Source organism: Sus scrofa, chromosome 9, assembly GCF_000003025.6.
Source record: "Sus scrofa isolate TJ Tabasco breed Duroc chromosome 9, Sscrofa11.1, whole genome shotgun sequence".
In the NCBI taxonomy this organism is placed as follows: domain Eukaryota; kingdom Metazoa; phylum Chordata; class Mammalia; order Artiodactyla; family Suidae; genus Sus; species Sus scrofa.
In genome coordinates this window covers 83,120,241-83,141,888 of record NC_010451.4, presented here as the reverse complement: position 1 = coordinate 83,141,888, position 21,648 = coordinate 83,120,241, and the positions used below count along the sequence as shown (strand labels likewise).

The 21,648-nt window shown below is 33.4% G+C and overlaps 1 long non-coding RNA gene across 2 annotated transcripts in view; it reads right to left on the bottom strand.

Annotated features, from left to right (window-relative positions):
* Positions 1–21,648, bottom strand: part of LOC110255478 — a 157,784-nt gene that overhangs the window by 31,631 nt on the left and 104,505 nt on the right. The window contains exons 2-3 of one of the 2 annotated variants that reach the window (XR_002335840.1): positions 15,189–15,322; positions 12,771–12,940 (exon numbers count right to left, since the gene is read on the bottom strand). This is a non-coding gene — a long non-coding RNA (uncharacterized LOC110255478). Of the gene's footprint in view, positions 1–12,770; positions 12,941–15,188; positions 15,323–21,648 lie in introns of those variants that run through there. The other variant, XR_002335839.1, reaches the window with a different exon arrangement.

Here is a 21,648-nt window from a genome sequence, read left to right as displayed (position 1 = left end):
ATTGTTATAAAGTATGATAATGCATTTCAAAGTATCTCTTGGTGTGAACATTTACTAAGGGCTATGGAATAGACTTTTCTAGGGAATAGAGAGAGCTGCTCTGAAGACAAAATAATGCAACTGGATTTTTAGAGATAGCAAGTGTAGGAAAACCTGAACCGTAATCAACAAATTGCTGGAGGCTCAGCATAGGCAAATATGAGAGTTAAAACCTCCAGGGGGACCCAATCATAGGGGGTTCCTATAATATTGTGACATTTACCTCCAAGAGTTTAACCTGATTCTTGCGATAAATAGTGGAGATAAAATCCTCATGCTTCTAGCAGGTAGAAGGACAAAAGAACCATTTAGAATACACCAGTACACTCACTTCTCAACAAATCCTGACCTCCAGAGAAACTAGTTAACCAGAGCCTGACTTTCTTGGATGTTTTCAGACTCTGACCTGGGAGAAAGGGAACACTCCACCCTAGTCAGCTCTCACATTCTGCCTGAGAGAAGGGAGGTACCCAACTCCAGCCTTCCTGTCACCCTATCCTATCTAAATGGGAGAAAAAAACCCTGAGAAACTTTTGTGAAGCTCACAGTCTAGAGGTTTAGGCTCACTAGCAGACTAATCACTAATCATAGGACTATAGAAAGCCTCCCCTGCCCTTAAACCTTACCATGACATTACTAAAAGCCTATTTATAGTAGTTCCTTTAATTCAGTATCATGTGAATGAAAATCAAACCACAATGAGGTATCACCTTATACCTTTTAGAGTGACTGTTATTAAAAACAAGAATTGGTATAGCCATTATGGAAAACAATATAGATGCTTTTTGAGAAATTAAAAATAGAATTACCATATAATCCAGCAATTCCACTTCTGAGTATTTATCCCATGAAAACAAAAAACACTAATTTGAAAATGTATATACACCCATTTTCATTGCAGTGTTATTTACAAGTCAAGACAGGGGAACAACATAAATGTCCATTGATGGGTGAATGGATGAAGAAGCTCCGTAATATATACGGTATAGTATTATTCAATGATAAAAGAAGAATGAAAGCTTGCCATTTTGCAACAACATAGATGGACCTCCAGGGCATGAAGCTAAGTGAAATAAGTCTGGCAGAAAAAGAAATACTTTTTATCTCACTTATATATGAAATGTAGCAAAAGAACAAACAAAACCTCAAGCTTTCAGATATAACGAACAGATTGGTATATCCCTGAGGTGGGGCAGCAGGGTGGGAGAAAGGGGTGAAGGAGGTCAAGATACCAATTTCTAGTTAAAATATAAGCTATGGGGACTTAATGTATAACATAATAACTGTAGTTAATAATACTGCATTGCATAGTTGAAAGTATCTAGGAGAGTTGATTATGAAAGTTCTTATCCTAAGGGAAATAATTTTAAATATGTATGGTGATGGATATTAACTGGACTTATTGTGGTCATTGTGTAATATATACAATATGTCAAATCATTGTTATACACCTAAAATTATGACATTTTTAGGTTAATTATACCTCAATTAAGACAAAAGAAAAACTGGAATAAAAGGCCTTTGTTTTCAGTGATTCTGAAAGTATAATTGCAATAGAAAATGGGAAAACTAAAGTACACCCTTATCACATGATGATGTTTTACTACTGCTGGAAATAATTTTCAATGTCCTATTTCTCTTCTTATAGGAGGAGAGTCCTTCCTTGGCCCATCATCGTATGTAAGCAGAATAAATCTTTGATTGCAATAATTTGCAAATGAACTAAAATCTAAAATTTTTGAATTTAAAAGAAGAGAAAATTTGCTCCTCTTTTTGCTATTGAAATGTGCTCCACTCTAAATAATTTCTTGTCCTAAATTCTATCATAAGACACTTGACACCATTCACCTGGAAAATGCAAAGGACCATATACCTAAGGGACAAGGCAGATGAGTTGAAATGAAAATAAACAAGTCACAAAGATTTGCATAAGCACTTTTGTGTATTTGGATAGAAAACATTGAGATGCAAAAACTTACATAATGTGTAAATTCTTTCTCTGAGCGATAGTATCTTCCATAGATGTGAGTCTTACTAATATCACTAATCCATATGAATTTCCTTTACACAAAAGCTTATATTATCCTCCTTGGATCTAGTCCATTTTCCATGTGAAGTTAAAATATCATGACAGTTTCAAACCTCTGATATTTTGTGTATACCATTCACAAAATATCACTGGGCCTAGGTCTCTGTTAGTCTAGAGTCATCCTAAATTTGTCTATCCTGAGTGCTGGACTTCCTTAAAAGTCAATATGAATCCTGAAATCATTACTTTTTCCTGCTATGTCCTTTCATTTCCCATTCTGAGTTCGCCTTTCTTTTCCCCAAATGTTTTAACCTCATGAAAACAACATTCACGTCAATCATACTCATCATTGTATCTCTTATGCCACCTAAAATCACGCTGACTTGGAAAAAAAGTAAATTTATAAAAAATATGCCATGTGGATACTTATCAAAAGGAAGCAAAACTAGCTATATTAAGTGCAGACTTAAAGGCAACATTATGGATGAACGAGGGCATTACATAATGATAAAGGGGTCAATATTCCAGGAGGACATAATAATCCTTAACATGTAAGCATTTAACAACAGAGCATAAAAATACCTGAGGCAAAAATGATAGTACTGCAAGGAGAAATAGATGCTTTTACTACCTAATTGGAGGCTTCAATACATCTCTATCAGAAATGGACAGATCTGGCAGGCAGAAAATCACTATGGACACAGTTGAACTCAGTAACAATAACAATCACCAAGATATAATCTACATCAGTAGACTACTTTATCTGACAGCAGCAGAACATACACTCTTCACCAAGACAGAGCATATTTTGGGCCATAAAACACACTTTACCAAATTTAAAATAATAGAAATTTTATGATGTCTGCTTTCAGACCACAATGGAATTAAACTAAAAATCAGTAACAGAGATAACTGGAAAATTCCACAACATGTGCAGATTAAGTAACACACTTCTATACAACAAAGTTCAAAGACAAAACCTCAAGAAAAATTCAAAAATACTTTGAACTAAATGAAAACACAACTTTTTGAAATTTGTGGAGTTATGTGAAAGTAGTGATTAGAGGGGAATTTATAGCATTAAGTACATGTATTACAAAAGAAGAAAGATCTAAAAATAAGTTATCTGAAGTGTCCAACTTTGGAACTAGAAAAGAGCAAGTTAAATCCAAAATAAGAGAAGAAATAATAAAATTTAAATCAGAAATCAATAAAATTGAAACTAGGAAATCAATAAAGTCAGCAAAACCAAAAGCTGGTTCTTTGAAAAAGACAATAAAGTTTATAAGCCTGTACCAAGGCTAAGTATGAAAAAAAAGAGAGAGGACACAAAGTACTCATACAGAAGTGAAAGAGAAGACATTACTACAGATCCCAAAGATATTACATCGATAACACAGGAATACTATGAACAACTCGATTCCCACAAAGTTGACAGAAATGGACCAATTCCTTAAAAAACAGTCTTCCAAAATTCATACGGGATGAAATAGACAATCCAAATGGGCCCATATGTATTAAAATATTGACTCAATAATTAACAACCTTCCAAAACAGCACCAGGCTCAGATTCACTGGGGAATTCTACTAAATATTTAAGTAAGGAATTATATCAATTTGCTTTTAGATAATAGAAGCAGAGGAATACTTGAAAACTCATCCCATTAGCCCAGCATTACACTAATGCCAAAACCAGGCAAAGACAATACAAGAAAATTACAGACTAATATCTCTCATGAGAACAAATGCACAAATCCTCAACAAAATATTAACTAATGAAATCCAACAGTGTACAAAAAAATTATATACCATGACCAATTTATGATAACAAAACTAAACAAAAGAACCTCTCAGTAAGTTAGGAATAGAGGGAAATTTCCCCAACTTGATGATAAACATGTACAAAAACCTTAATTACAGCTGACATGATACTTAATGAGAAGAAGCTCAAAGCTTTCCCACTGGGATCAGGAAAGAGAGAAGGATGTCCCCATCACACATTTTTATCATACTGGAAGTCTTAGCTAATGCAGTAAGACAAGAAAAGGAAACATAAGGCATACAGATTGGTAAGAAACAAGCAAAACTGTCTTTGTAACAGACGGCATGATTATTTATATAGAAAACATGAAAGAATCAACAACAATGACAAAAATCCTTGACCTAATAAGGCAATTATAGCAAAACTGCAAGGAAGAATATGAATATGCAAAAGTCAATTACTCTCTGTATACCAGCAATGAACAAGTGGAATTTGAAATTAAAACCACAATACTATTTTCATTATCTCCCCCCAAAATGAAAATACTTAGTTATAAATGTACTAAAATCTGTATAAAGTCTATATGAGGAAAAACATAAAACTGATGAGAGAAATTAAGGCAAAATACATAAATGGAGAGGTATTCCATGTTCATGAATAAGAAGACACAATATCGTCAAGATGTCTGTTCTTTCCAACTTGAACTATAGATTTAAGGCAATCCCAATCAAAATCCCAGCAAGTTATTTTCTAGTTACTGAAAACTGATTCTCAAATTTATATGGCAAGATAAATGACCCAACATAGGCAACACAAAATTGAAGGAAAGGTGCAAAGGTAGAAGACTCAAACTGCCCAACTTCAAGACTCAACTATAAAGAAATTAAAAAAAAAAAAACCTTATGTCTACACAAATCACATGGATGTTTCCAGTGGTTTTATTCATAATTGCCAAAACTTGGAAGCAACCAAGGTACCTTTCAGTAGATGAATGGATATGTAAACTGTGGTACATCCAGACAATGAAATATTATTCAATGCTAAATAGAAATAAGCAATCAAATCACAAAGTGACATGAAGGAAACATAAATGCATATTACTAAGTGAAAGAAACCAATCTTAAAAGGCTACTTGCTGTATGATTCCAAGTATGTTACATTCTGGAAAAAGTTTAACTACAGAGATAGTAAAAAGATCAGTGGATGTCAGGGACTGTAAAGATGGAACATGGAAGACTTTTAGGACAGTGAAAATCCTCTGTATGATACTAAAATAGTGAAAACATGTCATTATACATTTGTACAAAACCATAGAATGTATAACACCAAGAATGAACCCTAACTTAAGCTATGGACTTCACATGATTATAATCTACCTTCACCTAGAAAAAAAACAACTGCAAATATATTTGGGCAAATGGTCTCATATAAAATAGTAATAACCACTAGAAAATAAGGGAATATTAATGGAGGTAGGTCCAGATGGAACCAGTAAAGCAACAAAAACAAACACCTGAAAATTTAAGTTATAAGAAAGACCTAAATAGAATACTTTCCTGGATAGGGATAGTCAGTGTGTGACTTTGTACAGATTAATTTGTAAATTCAATACAATATCAATAGTATTTTTTTAATATAATGATTTTTATTTTTTTCCATTATAGCTGGAGCTATCTAGTGGAAGAAATGTATAGCATCCATATCACTAAGCCTCTCCTTCCTCTTTTATTTAAAATATTTTCTAACAATGGCATGTGGATAAAACTCATCTATAGGTAAAGCTAACATAAAATTATGGCTTCTTTTCTGTAAATTTAACATCATTAAACACTATTCATCTGTCAAGTTGTGGTGTAATCAAAAAATTGTTTTTTGGAGTTCCTGTTGTGGTGCCACAGAATAGAATCCAGCTAGTATCCATGAGGATGTGGATTCAATCAATAGGTATTTTTGATACAACCTCACAGTCTGAGTAAATTTATGTAAATGTTAAAAAGCATAGTAATCATCAATGAATTTTTAGGAAAGAGTAATGATTTTATAAGACCTCACTAGATATAAAAACTTATTCTAAACATACTTAATTAAAACAGGATGTTTTGGTACATAAAAATAAAACAAAATATCAATAAGCAAAAGTCTCTTATAGATGACATTTCATACATATTGATGGTGCCATTTCAAGTCAGATTAGATAGAATAGGCTATTTAATTCCTGCCTTGAGGATGACTACCAATTTTATTGGCCAGAACAGGATAGTATAGGCTCCAGTATGGTAGAAAATTAACCGAATATCTTAGAAATTATAATACACTCTGTTAAGACCCAGCCTAGATCTTTACTAATGGTGCACACATCCTCAGCTGCCATTGTTATTGGCTTCTAACAGCTTTCAATTAAAGACAGAGAACACCTTGGGTAGTAAAACCCTTTGGTACCATTAATAGATTAGGCTGAATTTAGATGTCAACTAACTACTCTTTGCTCCGTTTTACCTTCTCCAGTACTTTTCTTCCTTCACTCCCATAGCTTTTCACTTGTAAAAGAATCCTTTTAATAGGCTCTGATTTTCAAGAACCTGACCTAAGATGATCTAATAAAGCAAAAGATTATTTCTTAATTATATGAAGTACCATATGATTTGACAGAGGTTAAATTCCACTTGTTGCTTCTGGGATTCAGGCTTCCACCAGCCTGTGATGATACTATCTCAGTATGTGACTTACAAGTCCATCTATAGGGAAAAAAAAAAGTGCACAGAGGAATTTATCAAGTCCTAAGTAACTGGGACCATAATTGATACATGTCACTTCTGATCATAGTCCACTGGCCAAAACTAAATTTATGGAGAATGGGAAGTATAGAAGGGCACAGGAAATACTTAATGATCCCGCTGTTTCTGCCATAGCAGTCCTTCCTAAAAAATAAGTTTAAGCTTTGTGTGTATGTCAGATATGGTTACTAATACATGCGTGGTTACTAAAATCCAAGGGGGCAAAAATCTATGTAACTGCATGTAAACAGAGAAGAATATTTAACATTTTTTGATTCAGGACAACACTATTATTATTACTATTTTTTTAAGGGCTGCCATGCCTGAGATATGTGGAAGTTCTTAGGATAGGGGTCAAACTGGAGCTGGAGCTCCAGCCTGTACCACAGCCACAGCAAAAGCCAGATCTGAGCCACATCTGCAACTTTGCTGTAACTTGCAGGAATGCTAGATCCTTAACCCACTGGGTGAGGCCAGGGATTGAACCCACATCCTCATGGATATTAGGTTTCTTAACCCAATGAGCAATAGTGGGAACTCCTAGGGCATTCTTAAGTAAAACATGACCTCTGAAAATTGTTGGGAGAAGTAGAAATTGTTTATGTAAAAGACAATCAGAGATGGCAATGTATCCCATATTCATGGGTTGGAATAATTAAGATTATTAAAATATCCATACTATCTAAAGCCATCTGTAGACTCAGTGAAATCCTCATTGAGATTCCAATGACATTTTTTACAGAAGCATGCAAAAACAATACAAAATTTATAGTAGTTATAATCTGAGTAATCAAATCAATCTTGAGAAAGAACAACAAAACTGGAGGAATCACACTTCCTGATTTCAAGGTGTATTAAAGCTACAGCAATTAAATAGCATGGTTCTTGTTCCTGATCCTAGAGGAAACACTTTCAGTTTTCAGTGCTGTTTTTGATAATAGCTATGGGCTTAACATATATAGCCCTCATTATGTTGAGGTATGCTCCCTCTACACCCATTTATTTGAGAGTTTTTATCATAAATGGATATTGAATTTGTCAAAATCTTTTTCTGCATCTATGCAAATGATCATGATTTTCATTCTTCAATTTGTTAATATGGTATATGCAATGATTTGTGGATAGCAATCTATCCTTACATCCTTGGAATAAATCTCACTTGATCACAGTGTAGATCCTTTTAATATATTCTTGAAATAAGTATGCTAATATTTTGTGGAGGATTTTTGTGTTTATACTCATCATTGATATTGGTCTGCAATTTCCTTTTTTTGTGATATTTTTGTATGATTTTGGTATCAGGGTGCCCAATCTTACTACTTTTATTCAACTTATTATTGGAAGCCTAGTCATAGAAATCAGAGAATAAAAATAAATAAATGGAATCCAAATTGGAAAGGAAGAAATAAAATTGCCATTGCTTGCAGATGGTGTGATACAATACACAGAAAATCCTAAAGGCACCACCAGAGACCTACTAGACCTTATCAATGAACTCAGTAAAGTTGCAGGATACAAAATTAGTAAGAGAAAACTGTTGTATTTCCATACACTAAAAAGGAGCTATCAGAAAGAGAAATTAATATAGAAAGATACTCCATGCTCTTGGATAACAAGACTTAATATGGTTAAAATGGCCATACTACCCAAAGTAATCTATAGATTTAATGTGATCCTTATCAAATTACCCATGACATTTTTCACGGAACTAGAACAAGTAGTTCTAAAATTTACATTCAACCGCAAAAGACCCATAATTGCCAAAGCAATCCTGAAAAAAAGGAACAAAGCTGAGGCATAACCCTTCTGGATTTCAGATATCACTATAAGCTATAATAATCAAAACAATGTGGTATTAGCACAAAAACATACATATAGATCAATGGGAGAGGATAGAGAGGGTAGAAATAAACCCACAAGCCTATGGCTAATTAATCTATGACAAAGGAGGCAAAGATATACAATGGAGAAAAGACAATCTCTTTAATAAGTGTTAATGGGAAAACTGGACAGCCATGTATATATATCAACAAAGTTAGAGCACTCCCTCACACTTATACAAAATTAAACTCAAAATGGCTTAAACATTCAAATGTGAAATACGACACCATAAAAATCCTAGAAGAGAACACGGGCAAAACATTCTCTGATATATATCATACCAATGTTCTCCCAAGGCTACAGAAATAAAAGCAAAAATAAACCAATGGGATCTAATCAAACTTAGAATTTTGGACAGCAAAGTAAAGCATAAACAAAATAAAAAGACAATTTATAGACTTAGAGGAAATATTTGCAAAAAAATGTGACCAATAAGGGCTCAATTTCCAAAATAAACAAACACCTTATACAACTCAATATACATATATAAAAACCCAGAAATAAAAAAAGCCACAAACTAAATCAAAATAGGGGTAAAAGACCTAAAATGGACATCTCTCCAAAGAAGACATGCAGATGCTAAACAGGCCTATGAAAAGATGCTCAACATCACTAATTATTAGAGAAATGCAAATTGAAACTGCAATGGGGTTTCAACTCACACCAGCATGAATGGCCATCATCAAAAAGTCTACAAACAATAAATGCTGAAGAGGGTGTAGAGAAACATTCGTGGGAATGTAAACTGTTTTCCATAGTAGCTGCACAGCTTCCTTAAAAACTAAAAATAGATTTACCATGTGATCCAGCAGTCTCACTTCTGGACATACATCTGGAAAAAGAGGAAAACTAATTCAAAAAGATACAAGCACCCCAATGTTCATAGCAGCATTATTTATAGTAGCTAAGACATGGAAGCAATGTAATTGTACATCAACAAATGAAAGGATAAAGATGTGGCATAAATGTGCAATGGGATATTATCCAGCCATCAAGAAGGATGAAATAATGCCATTTGCAGCAACATGGATGGACCTGGAAATTATTTATACTAAGTGAAGTAAGTCAAACAAATAAAGAGAAATATCATATTCATTTATATGTGGAATCTGAAAAATAGTAAAAACAGAAACATACTCATAAACATAGAAAACAAACTTATGGTTATTAAAGGGGAAGGGGAGAAGGATACATTGAAAATAGGGGATTAAAAGATGCACACTACCATATTTAAATGAACAAGAGTTTACTGTATAGCAGAGGGAACTAGAGTCAGTATCTTCTAATAAACTATGATAGACTAGAATAAAATATATATATACACATATGTATATATAACAATCCCTTTGCTGTATACCTAAAACTAACACAATATAGAAAATAAACTATACCTAAATAAAAAGGAAAGAGAAACTAATAAAACAATTATAATTACAATGGCAACAAAAAGAATAAAATGTTAGGTATAAATCTAACTAAGGAGTTAACACACCTGTACTTGGAAAGCTATAAGACATTCATGAAAGAATTGAAGATGACACAAACATAAGGAAAGAAATACTGTGTTTGTGGATTGACAGAATTTATATTGTTAAAACGACTATACTATCCAAAGCAATACACAGATTTCAGTGCAATCCATAGCAAACTATCAATGGCATTCTTCACAAAATTAGAACAAATTATTCTAAAATTTCTATGTAAACACAAAAGACCTCCAAGAGCCAAAACTGTCTTGAGAAGGAAGAACAGGAGTTTCTGTTTTGGCTCAGTGGGTTAGGAACCCAACACAGTTTCCATGAGGATGCAAGTTCAATCCATGTCCTGGCTCAGTGGGTTAAGGTTTTGCTGTTGCCTCAAGCTGCAGTGTAGGTCACAGATGTGGCTCAGATCTGGCAATGCTATAGCTGTGGCATAGGCCCCAGCTGTAGCTCAAATTAAACCCCTAACCTGGGGACATATGCTGCAGGTGTGGCCATAAAAAGAAAAAAAAAGGGAAGAACAAACTGGATGTATAATGCACACTATGCTACAAAGCTACAGTCATCAAAATGGTGTGATAGTGGCACAGAAATGGACACAAATCAAGGGAACAAAATACAGAGCCCAGAAGTGAGTCTACACTTTTATAGGCAACTAATCTGTAACAAAAGAGGCAAGAATATAAAAGGGGGAGAAAGCCTTTTCAACAAAATTTTGCTGGGAAAACTGGACTACTCTTTCATATCAGGCACAAAAATTCAAAATGGATTGAAGACTTAAATATAAGACCTGAAACCATAAACCTTGTAGAAGAATACATAGGCAGTATGTTCTTTGATACCAGTCTTTGTAGTATTTTTTGGATATATCTCTTTGAGTAAGCGCGGAAAAAGCAAAAATAAACAAATGGGACTAAATACAAATAAAATGCTTTTGCATAATGAAGGAAACTATTAACAAAATGAAAAGGCCATCTATTAAATGGGAGGAGATACTTGCAAAGTTTATACATGATAAGATGTTAATATACAAAATATAAAAAGAAATTATACAACTCAACATCAAAAAAGAAAAAACAGGCAACTTGAATGAAAGATGGACAGAGAATCTGAACATATATTTTCCCAAAGAAGACATACAGATGGCCAACAGACACATGAAAAGATGCTCATCATCACTTAGCATCAGGGAAATGCAAATCAAAGCCACAATGACTGACTCCTAGCCTGAGAACTTCCATATCCACAAGTGCAGCCCTAAACAAGCCAAAAATCAATGAATGAATGAATGAAGGAAGGAATAAACCTCACAATGTGGCATCATATTGGTCAGAATGTCTAGTATCAAAAAAGCCACAAATAGCAGGTGTTGGTAAGGTTATGAAGAGAAGGGAAACTTGTGCATTGTTGGTGGGAAGGTAAAGTAGTACAGCCACTATGGAAAATAGTATTGAGATTCCTAAAAAATGGAAGTAGGGCTACTACATGATTGATCCCGCAATACCATTCGAGAGGTATTTTTCTGAAGAAAACAAAAACACTAATTAGAAAAGATACATGTACCCCTATGTTCATTTCAGAATTATTTTCAATAACCAAGATATAGAAACAACCTAACTTCCCATTGATGAATAAATGGATAAAGAATATATATACATACACAATAGACTATTAGCCATAAAAAATGAAATCTTGCCATTCGCTACAATATGGGTGGACCTAGATAGTATTATGCTAAATGAAATAAGTCAGAATGAAGAAGATAATTACTGTATGATTTCACTTGTATATGAAATCTAAGAAAACAAAACCCATGAACAAACATAACAAAATATTAACAGAATTGTAGATACAGGGAATAAATAAGTGCTTGCCAGAGAGGAAGCAGTTATGGGGAGGAAAGAAATAGGTGAAGGAAATTACAAGATACAAATTCCATACTTTTCAACATACTTTTTTTGGGGGGGGGCATAATTCTACCAAGTATAGGCCAAAGCCTTTGGGTAGTCCTTGAGCCAAAGCCAGCTACTGAAGCTGGGTCTCCTGAGCACTGATCTGCCTCAGGACCCCTATTGCATTTAGTCATTTGCAGTGAGCCTCCCATGGGAAGTCTGACCTCTGTGCCAACCTGCTGATAAATTTCAGACCATTGCAGCTGCACATTTGGTCACATATACTTCTGGGAATTGGTTACATTCTCATGGATACCACATGTAATTTTCTGTAGAATACTTTCAAATATCTACAACAGAATAGTGCCAAAAAATGTCAGAAACTTTATTTTCAAGTTTCTTTTAAGGTATCAGCAAACTTAATTGGTGCATCAATTGGCAGGTGCAAGTTAATTATGTGGGTACTTAATTGCTAATTTCCTATGCAAATCAATATTTGAACTTTTAATTCTCAATTGAGCATGCATCAAAATGGGATTTTAACTGCTCAAAGTAACTGCAAATTTTATAAGTGTATTTTTGTGCCTCTATATAAACTTGCTCTGGGTACTGTCAATATGGTCTCTGATTTGGGAAACGTAACACTGGTAACACCATTTGATAGGTAAATATATTAACAAGAAATTTCTTTTTTTTAAGAAATAGAAATTTCTACATAGGGTCCAGAAATATGTTTACTTCTCAAACAATTATTATATTGCCCTTTATATTAAAATTCCCACATGTATGGTTAGAAGGTGACCATTAAAATCACATCTAAAGTATCACATATGTATTATATATATAAATTACATACACAAACACATATATATATAATACCATTAACAGAACTGAATCCGTCTTTATAGAAACTATGTTTATATGTGGAAATTTATATTTATTCTTTCATTTACATATACATAATGTTCATAATACATTGCATTTTGGATCTGCGGCAGGCAGAATACTAGGATAACCCTCAAGATTTCTGCCAGTGGCACACGTACTTCTCAGCTGCACAGTCAAAACACCAGTCTGTCTACCTGTGTGAAGGGATTTTGCAGATATAATTCAGGTCACAAATCAGTTGCATTTAAGAGAAGGAGTTTATCATAATTCTTTGAGTCCTTTAAATCTGAATCTAGAGGTCAGAGATGGGGGGGGATCAGAGATTCAAAACATGATTTGACACAACACTCCTGTCTAAGTTGGAGGAGGTATTTCCTGGGAGCTCAAAGTGTCCACCATTCCTCAGCTGACAGACAATAAGGAAAAAGGGACTCAGTACTACTGTCACAAGGAACTGAATTCTACTATTAACAAATGAGCCTTAGAAGTTATTTCCCCAGAGCTTCCAGCAAACACTTTGATATGTGACTTTTGATAATCTTAAGCAGAGAATCTAGGCATGCCATGACAGACTTCTGATCTACATAACTGGGAGCTAATAAGTGGATATTGTTTTAAACTGTTAAATTTGTGCTATTTGTCACACAGCAATAGAAAACTAAAATAGTATTTTATTATTAACACAATAGCATTGGTATTTTTTTACTTTAATCCATATATATCTGCTATGTTACTATTAATGGTTTTATACCATCTTTTATAAGTTTTAATGAGATTTTTTTCCCTATGATCAGTTTCTGTAAGTGAATTTACTTGGTAGAGATATATGCATAAAATTTAAGATTTTCCTTTTTATTCTTTTAAGACAATTTTTGTCACAGACGCAAACCAGTTGAATGAAAGGGTGTCTTACAGACTAAAGAAAAGTTTAAAAATATACTTTTTCTGTTAAATTAGCTTGCTGCGAAAAATATAGAGGCTGCCAGTTTCTCTCATGATGCCCTCCTCTTAAATAACCCTTTGAATGTAGTACTACATAAAAAGAGTAATGTATCAATAAATTGAGTCTATCTCAGGAGTTTAAGGTTGGCACAACATCTCAAAATAAATCAGTGTAACTCAGTATGGTTATAGAATAAAGGAGAAAAATCATACGGTAAATATGAACTGAAAATAATGTGATAAATGTCAGCTGCCATTTAAGTTAAAAATTCTTAGCAAACTAGAAAAAGGGAATACTTTTAATCTGAAATTGTATCCATAAAGATCCTATAGAAAACACTATACTTAATAGCAAAATTTAGGGAAAAAAATTTCCCCTGAGGCTGGGAACAATACAAGGATGTCCTCTCTTGCCATTTCTATTCAGCATTATATTGTATTGGTGTCATTGGTGGTACTAGTAAAGAAAACCAATGAAACAGTAAAAGGGATGGAAAGAAACAAATGAAGTCATCATTTTTCACAGATGAATGTGGTTGTATAAGGAGAAGGACCAAAAGAACCTACATACAAACTATTAAAACTAAAAGCTAATTTAGCAAATCAATATAAATCATTTTTTTGTTTTTACAACCCAGGTACAAGCAGGTAGAAAATAAAAAATAAATACCATTTATGATAGTAAAAATATTAAATACGCTCAAAAATTTAGTAGATAGTCACAAGAACTGTATAAAATGTGTTGAGAGGAATTAAAGATTATACAAATAAATTTCAGAATATACCATTTCCATGGATTGCCAGCTCAATATTGAAAAGATGTCAGTACTTTGTAAACTGATCCTTAGCTTCAACATAATCCTGATAAAAATTTTAGCAAGTTTTCTTTTGGAAGCTAACAAGGTGACAAATTTTATATAGAAATGAAAAGCCCAACTAAAATCACAAAGAAGAAAAAGAAAGATGGAGGATATATACTGTCATCTATTAAAGCTTATTCTGAAGCTATGATGATGAACATGTAGTGCAACACAAGGTTAGATGAATAAATCAATGAGACAGAAATAGAACTATGGTTAAATCATCTTTTGAACAAAATGAGAGAAAAGCTCACTTGTTTAATAAACGCAGCTGTATTAACTGAATAGAAAGAGAGAATAAAGAATTTGTAATTCTTTCCCTACAATATAACCCAAAATAATTTTAGATGGAAATGTAAAGTTGAAAGGTACATCAGTGAAGTTTTTAGGAAAAAACCTAAGCTATCTGAACTTTGAATATGGAAACATCTTTTGAAATCAGAAACATCAAGAATCAAAGAAAAAACTGACAAATCAGACTATATTTATATACAAGTTTTGCATATCAAAAATAATACTAAAAGAGTGAAACAACGTATTACATAGTTGGCAGGGACTATTTGTTATACAGATCATTGACAACTCATACAAAGAAAATATAAAGAACTCGAAGAAAGATGGAAAATTCTTTAGATCTTACCTGTTCAATTCATAATACTTGAAATGGTATTTCATAAAAGATGACCTCTAAATGACCAATAAACATGAAAAGGTGTTCAACTTCATTTGTTGTCATGGTGATGCATATTAAAATGACAGCTGGAGTACACTTATCTGAAAAATAAAAATAAGTTTTTCATTGTTTAAAAATTTCTCTATTGCTAATGATCCAATAAGCAAAACTTCTGCTTCTAGAATTAACTGCAATGGAAATTTTATAAATCTTCAAGGTTGGCTTATATATAACATTTTTCTAAATTCATAGCATTAACTACATTGGAAGGTGTAAAAAATGTCTAATTTGGGTGTATGTATGATAAATGTAAGTGATAATCTTGGTATATTGCCTGTTTTCTGTATTTGAATAGCTTATATTGGCACCCTATATAGAACCCTATATATTTTTTCAGTATTAAAAAGTAACCTGTAGAAATGTCTATTGAGGTTTTCTGCCAATTTTTCAATTGGGTTGTTTGTTTTTTTGCTGTTGAGTTGTATGAGTTGTTTGTATACTTTGAAGATTAAGCCCTTGTTGGATGCATCATTTGCAACTATTTTCTCCCATTCTGTAAGTTGTCTTTTTGTTTTTTTTTAATGGTCTCCTTTGCTGTACAAAAGCTTGTATGTTTGATTAGTTCGCATTGGTTTAGTTTTGTTTTTATTTCTATTTCTTTGGGAGACATTTCTCCAAAGAGGACATACAGATGTGAACATGTACATGAAAAAATGCTCAACATCACTAATTATTAGAGAAATGCAAATCAAAACTACAATGAAGTACCACCTCACACTGGTCAGAATGGCTGTCATTAATAAGTCAACAAATAAAAAATGCTGGTGAGGGTGTGGAAAAAAGGCAACCCTCCCAGACTGTTGGTGGGAATATTAATTGGTAAAACCACAATGGAAAATAGTAAGGAGGTACCTCAGAAAACTAAATATAGAACTACCACATGACCCAGCAATCCCTCTCCTAGGCATATATCCAGACAAAGCATTCACTGAAAAATATACATGCACCCCCCTCTCTTCACTGCAGCACTATTCACAATAACCAAGGCATGGAAACAACCTAAATGTCCAATGACAGATGAATGGATTAAGAAGATGTGGTATATGCACACAATGAAATATTACTCAGCCATAAAAAGAAAGAAAATAATGTCATTTGCAGCTACATGGTTGGAACAAAAGACTCTTATACTAAGTGAAGTAAGTCAGAAGGAGAAAGACAAATGCCATATGATATCACATTTCTGGAATCTAATATATGGCAGAAAGGAACCTATCTACAGAAAAGAAACAAACTTATGGACATGGAGAACAGACTTGTGGTTGCTAAGAGATAGAGAGAGGGAGTGGGAGGGACTGGGATTTTGGGGTTAGTAGATGTAAACTATTGCCTTTGGAATGGATAAACAATGAGATTATGCTGTATAGCCCAAGGAACTATATCTGATCACTTGTGATGGAACACAAGTGATCAGATATAGTTGTGATGGGCTATACAGCATAATCTTGTGTTGGAGGATAATCCTGTGATGGAGGATAATGTGAAAAAAAAGAATGTATACATATGTGTACCTGGGTTATTTTGGGTACATAAAAAATTGACAGAACATTATAAATCAATTATAATAAATTAAAAAAATAACCTGTAGTTTCACATTCTTGATTTTTGTAGCACATGCAAATGTTTGCTTTGATATACTATATTACATTGTTTTGAATAAGTAAAATGCAATGCTCCCTGAAAAAAAAACAAAACTGCCAAAATTACTTCTGCCATTCCAATTTGGATTTCTTAAATTTATTTTTCTGGTATGACTGATGTGTCTAGGACTTCCAAAATTATGTTGAATAAAAGTGGCAAGAGTGGTCATATTTGTATTATTCCTGAGCTTAGACAAAAAGCTTTCAGCTTTTCACTTTTGAGTATGATGTTAGCTGTGGGTTTGTCATATATAGCCCATAATAGTTGAGGTATATTCCATCTATATCCACCTTCTGGTGACTTTTTCTCATAAATAGATTTGAATTTGTCAAAAACTTTTTCTGCATCTATTGAGATGATCATATGGTTTTTATTCTTTAATTTCTTAATGTGGTGTATCATATTGATTAAGTTGTGTATATTGAACTCTCAGTGCATCCTTAGGATAAATCTCAATCATGGTGTATGATTCTTTTAATATATTGTTGAATTTGGTTTGCTAGTATTTTGCTGAGGATTTTTGCATCTATGTTCATCAGTGATATTGGCCTGTAATTTTCTTTTCTTTTTTTTGTGGCATCTTTTTCTGGGTTTCATATCAGCGTGATATAGGCCTTATATAGTGAGTTCTGAAGTCTTCCTTCCTTTGCACTTTTTGGGAAAAGCTTGAGAAGAATAAGAATATTAAACCTTCTTTAAGTGTTTGGTAGAACACTTCACCTGGGAAGCTATCTGTTACTGGAATTTTGTTTGTTGGGAATTTTAAAACTACTGATTCAATTTCATTACCAATAACTGTCAGTGTCTGCGGAAGAATGATACTATATATAGGACATCCTAAAGATGCCACCAGAAAACTGCTAGAGCAAGAAACTGATGATGACACAAACAGATGGAAAAATATACCATGCTCTTGGGTTGGAAGAATTAATAGTTAAAATAGCCATACTACTCAGGCAATCTACAGATTCAATGCAATCCCTATTGAAATATCAATTGGATTTTCCACAGAACTAGAATAAATATTTTAAAAATTTGTATTGAAATACAGAAGACCCCAATTGTCAAAACAATCTTGAAGAACTGGAGGAATCATTCTCCTTAACTTCAGACTATATTACAAAGCTATAATCATCAAAACTGTATTTTATTGGAACAAAACCAAACACATATATCAATGGAATAAAGCAAAGCTCAGAAGTCCATTAGAAAGTTTTAATTCCATTCTTTTACACATAGCTATCCAATTTTCCCAGCACCCCTTATTGAAGAGACTGATTTTCTCTATTGTAATATCCTTGCCTCTTTGTCATGGATTAATTGACCATAAGTCATATTTGGTGGAATATGTAATATATGTACAGTAAATAAGGTTCATAGAGCAATGTTTAGTGAAAAAAGCTAGAGACAAAAGAGTGCCTATTATATAAATCTACTTGTGTAGTGTCAAAAGATAGGAAATAATAGTATTAAAAGTCAAGATACTGATAACCAACTCTGGGGGCAGTAATGACTGGGAGGAGACATGAGGAGTTTTCTTGGGTTCTGGTAATGTTTTATTTCTTTATATAGTTTCCGTGTTTGCAGATGAGTTTGCTTGGTGAAAATTCCTTGAGCTAAATATTTACAAATGTATGTACTTTTTCTGAAGGTCTATTATTCCTCAATAGAAAATATTTTAAATATTTCATTCTCAAGTAAATTCATCCTAAAAAGGTATTACCATAATATGCTACATGCTTCATATGTGAATAATATTTATGAAGACATAATGAAAGGAATTTCCAATATTTATTAAAGTAAAAGTTCTGAATTTACTGAGAGTAACACAAGGTGGGGAAGTATGTGGTACATATTTGGGTGTATGCGGAAGGCATGGTGAGATAGCACAATGGTCTTCACACCATGATATGCCATGTGGATACACACTCAGTGACCTTTATGTAACACTGAGGACTCCTAGAAATAACTGACTGAGATTTTAGAGTAAGTCAAATTCTTCTATTAAATACTTGGAAGCTTGATCTATGTAAAATACCTGGTCTGGGAAAGCATAGACAAACTCTGTTATATTTGATTATATATCAGTCAAGCAGGTACTTTTGTTTTTCAACTGTTAACCAAATTTAAAGATATTTGAATATACTCTACGGGCAGGCTTTACACTTGTTTATAAAGTGGTAGAATGTGCTAATAGAAGGAAATATGGTTTATCAGAAATATTATTAGACTATGAGAATTGGCTTCTAGCTATAGTTCTGTTAGAGGTGAATACAACTTATTTACATATAAAATGAATAATTTGGGATAAAATCTGTGGGCACATTCCAGGACTGAGGTGCTGACTGAAACAGACAGAGAACCACTCTTTAACATTAGGGCAATAAGTTTAAACATAGGCTTATATTTAAGTATTCACTGTGAGAGATCATACAAGAATAGTTCTTACTTGACTGATTATAATGTGATAATCATATCAGAGGAATTCATTAGCTGACATATGATATTACTTTCAAGTAAATAAATTGATACATAATTCTAACTTCATTGTTTTAAAGCAAACTATAGGTAATATAATAGAGGTGTTCTCTATATTTAGATGCAATCGGTTCCTGGTTATATAGTACTTAAAATAGAGTACCATAAGGTGAAATTCTAACCGTGCACACTTACAGATGTTCAGAAGGGGCAAAACCTTAGAAAAAATAGGGAGTCCTATCAAGAAATTAAGCATTGTCCATGCACTTTGTTTAATCTTGCTTTGTTTAAAAAATGTTTTAAAGTTTTCTATTAGGAAAAGGTAAATACAATAAGTGGACTAAATGTGAATTAGGGAAAGTTTATCTTATATATCATTTATATTTTTCTTAAGAATTTATCATGTCTGTAAACAAAAACTCTGAGAGGTGTGGTTTCCGTAAGTACAAAATATTCTTCTTAAGTGTCGCTCTTTAAAAATAATGTAAAGAAATACAAACCTAATTTTCAGTAGCATTTTTCTTTTCCCCATACTTTGGACATCCCCTTCAATATTCCAAAGTCAGAAGTTGAAGGCAGGTACTGGAAATGAGGTTTAGCCTGGAGATACTGATCCTCATATAGAGAAATCACGGCATTTTACAAACCAAGTCCATTCTTAAACATGCAGCAGGGTTACCAAGGTGCTTTTACAGTGGGCATCCCTTGGAGTTCCAGGTAGCTTGGGTTAGTAAATGGCAGAAGATGAGTTGTAAAAACAATATGGACCCAAAAGTAAGAGGAAAAAATTAAGCCATAAATCTTCATTGTCATGGGATTTAAGATCCTTAAAGATGTATGTGGAATTGTCACTGAGCAAGAGAAGTGGGAGTGTGAGATAAGCAAATATAGGAAGCTGGGTTTACTGCTTTTATGAGCTATATTAGATTCTTCAGAGATGACAGCTATGTCTATAACCAAGAAACATCCTTCGTTCCTATTTATAAGTAAGTTGTTATCAATTCTCAAAAATTCTCCAGTGTGTAGTATATCTATAGCTTGCAGTTCTGGATTATTTTTATGTCTGTAGTTGAAGATTTTTTTATGTCTCAAAATTATTTTCAATACTCTCCTTTCCCTCCCCTAATTTCCCCCTGCCTACTGTGCCTTCATTTCCTGCACTTTAAAAATTATCATTCTTCATAAAGTGTAGGAGGATAGTGTTGATGGGCATTCAAATGAGTATACAGCTGATCCTAGGATTAAATCTGATTTATGAATGAATTATAGCATCCTCTAAGAATTCTCTGGCTGCAGTTTTTGGGTTACCTTTCCTAATGAATTTTTAGGGGCTACTGTAAGAAGTTGTTAGGGGTCCATGAGATCTTGATAAAAGTGTGTTTGGCTTACATAGCTGCATAATCAAGCTTCCATAGTCAGTAGGTTATTACTAAAGGATTAACAATCAGTCTGAAGTCACCATGAAACACTTTCTTGTCATATAAAAGTTGGCTGTTAACATGGCCATGGTATTTAAGGATGTTCCAAAGAGGCAGACTGCTAGAATGGGAACACAAATTGGTTTTATTAAATGTAGGAATTGTTGAATATTTTAGATTTAATATTTCAGGTTGAACTTGGCTCTATTTTTACTCTGGCCTCAGAATAATGACTTTCTCTTTTTCAAGAGCAATATTTTAATAGGTTATTAAAACAGTTTCCGGAGTTCCCGTCGTGGCGCAGTGGTTAACGAATCCGACTAGGAACCATGAGGTTGCGGGTTCGGTCCCTGCCCTTGCTCAGTGGGTTAACGATCCGGCGTTGCCGTGAGCTGTGGTGTAGGTTGCAGACGCGGCTCGGATCCCGCGTTGCTGTGGCTCTGGCGTAGGCTGGTGGCTACAGCTCCGATTTGACCCCTAGCCTGGGAACCTCCATATGCCGCAGGAGCGGCCCAAAGAAATAGCAAAAGACAAAAAAAAAAAAAAAAAAAGATAAAACAGTTTCCAAAGTCGATTTCAAAAGTTATTTGAATTAGAGCCTCAAGTAGGTCTTTTAAAATATAGTTTGATGAGTAGAGCATGATTGACAATTAGTCACACATGGACTACATTTTCGTCATAATACATAAAGGATTAAAACATCAGAGTTTAAAAAAAGGAAGGCAAACTGTGTCAATTACAATTCTCTTTGGAATTGATGTTAAGATTGAGACTATATCCCAAACATTCTTGGTTTATGTCTTTAAAACTTGTACAGTGAAGAAATTGCC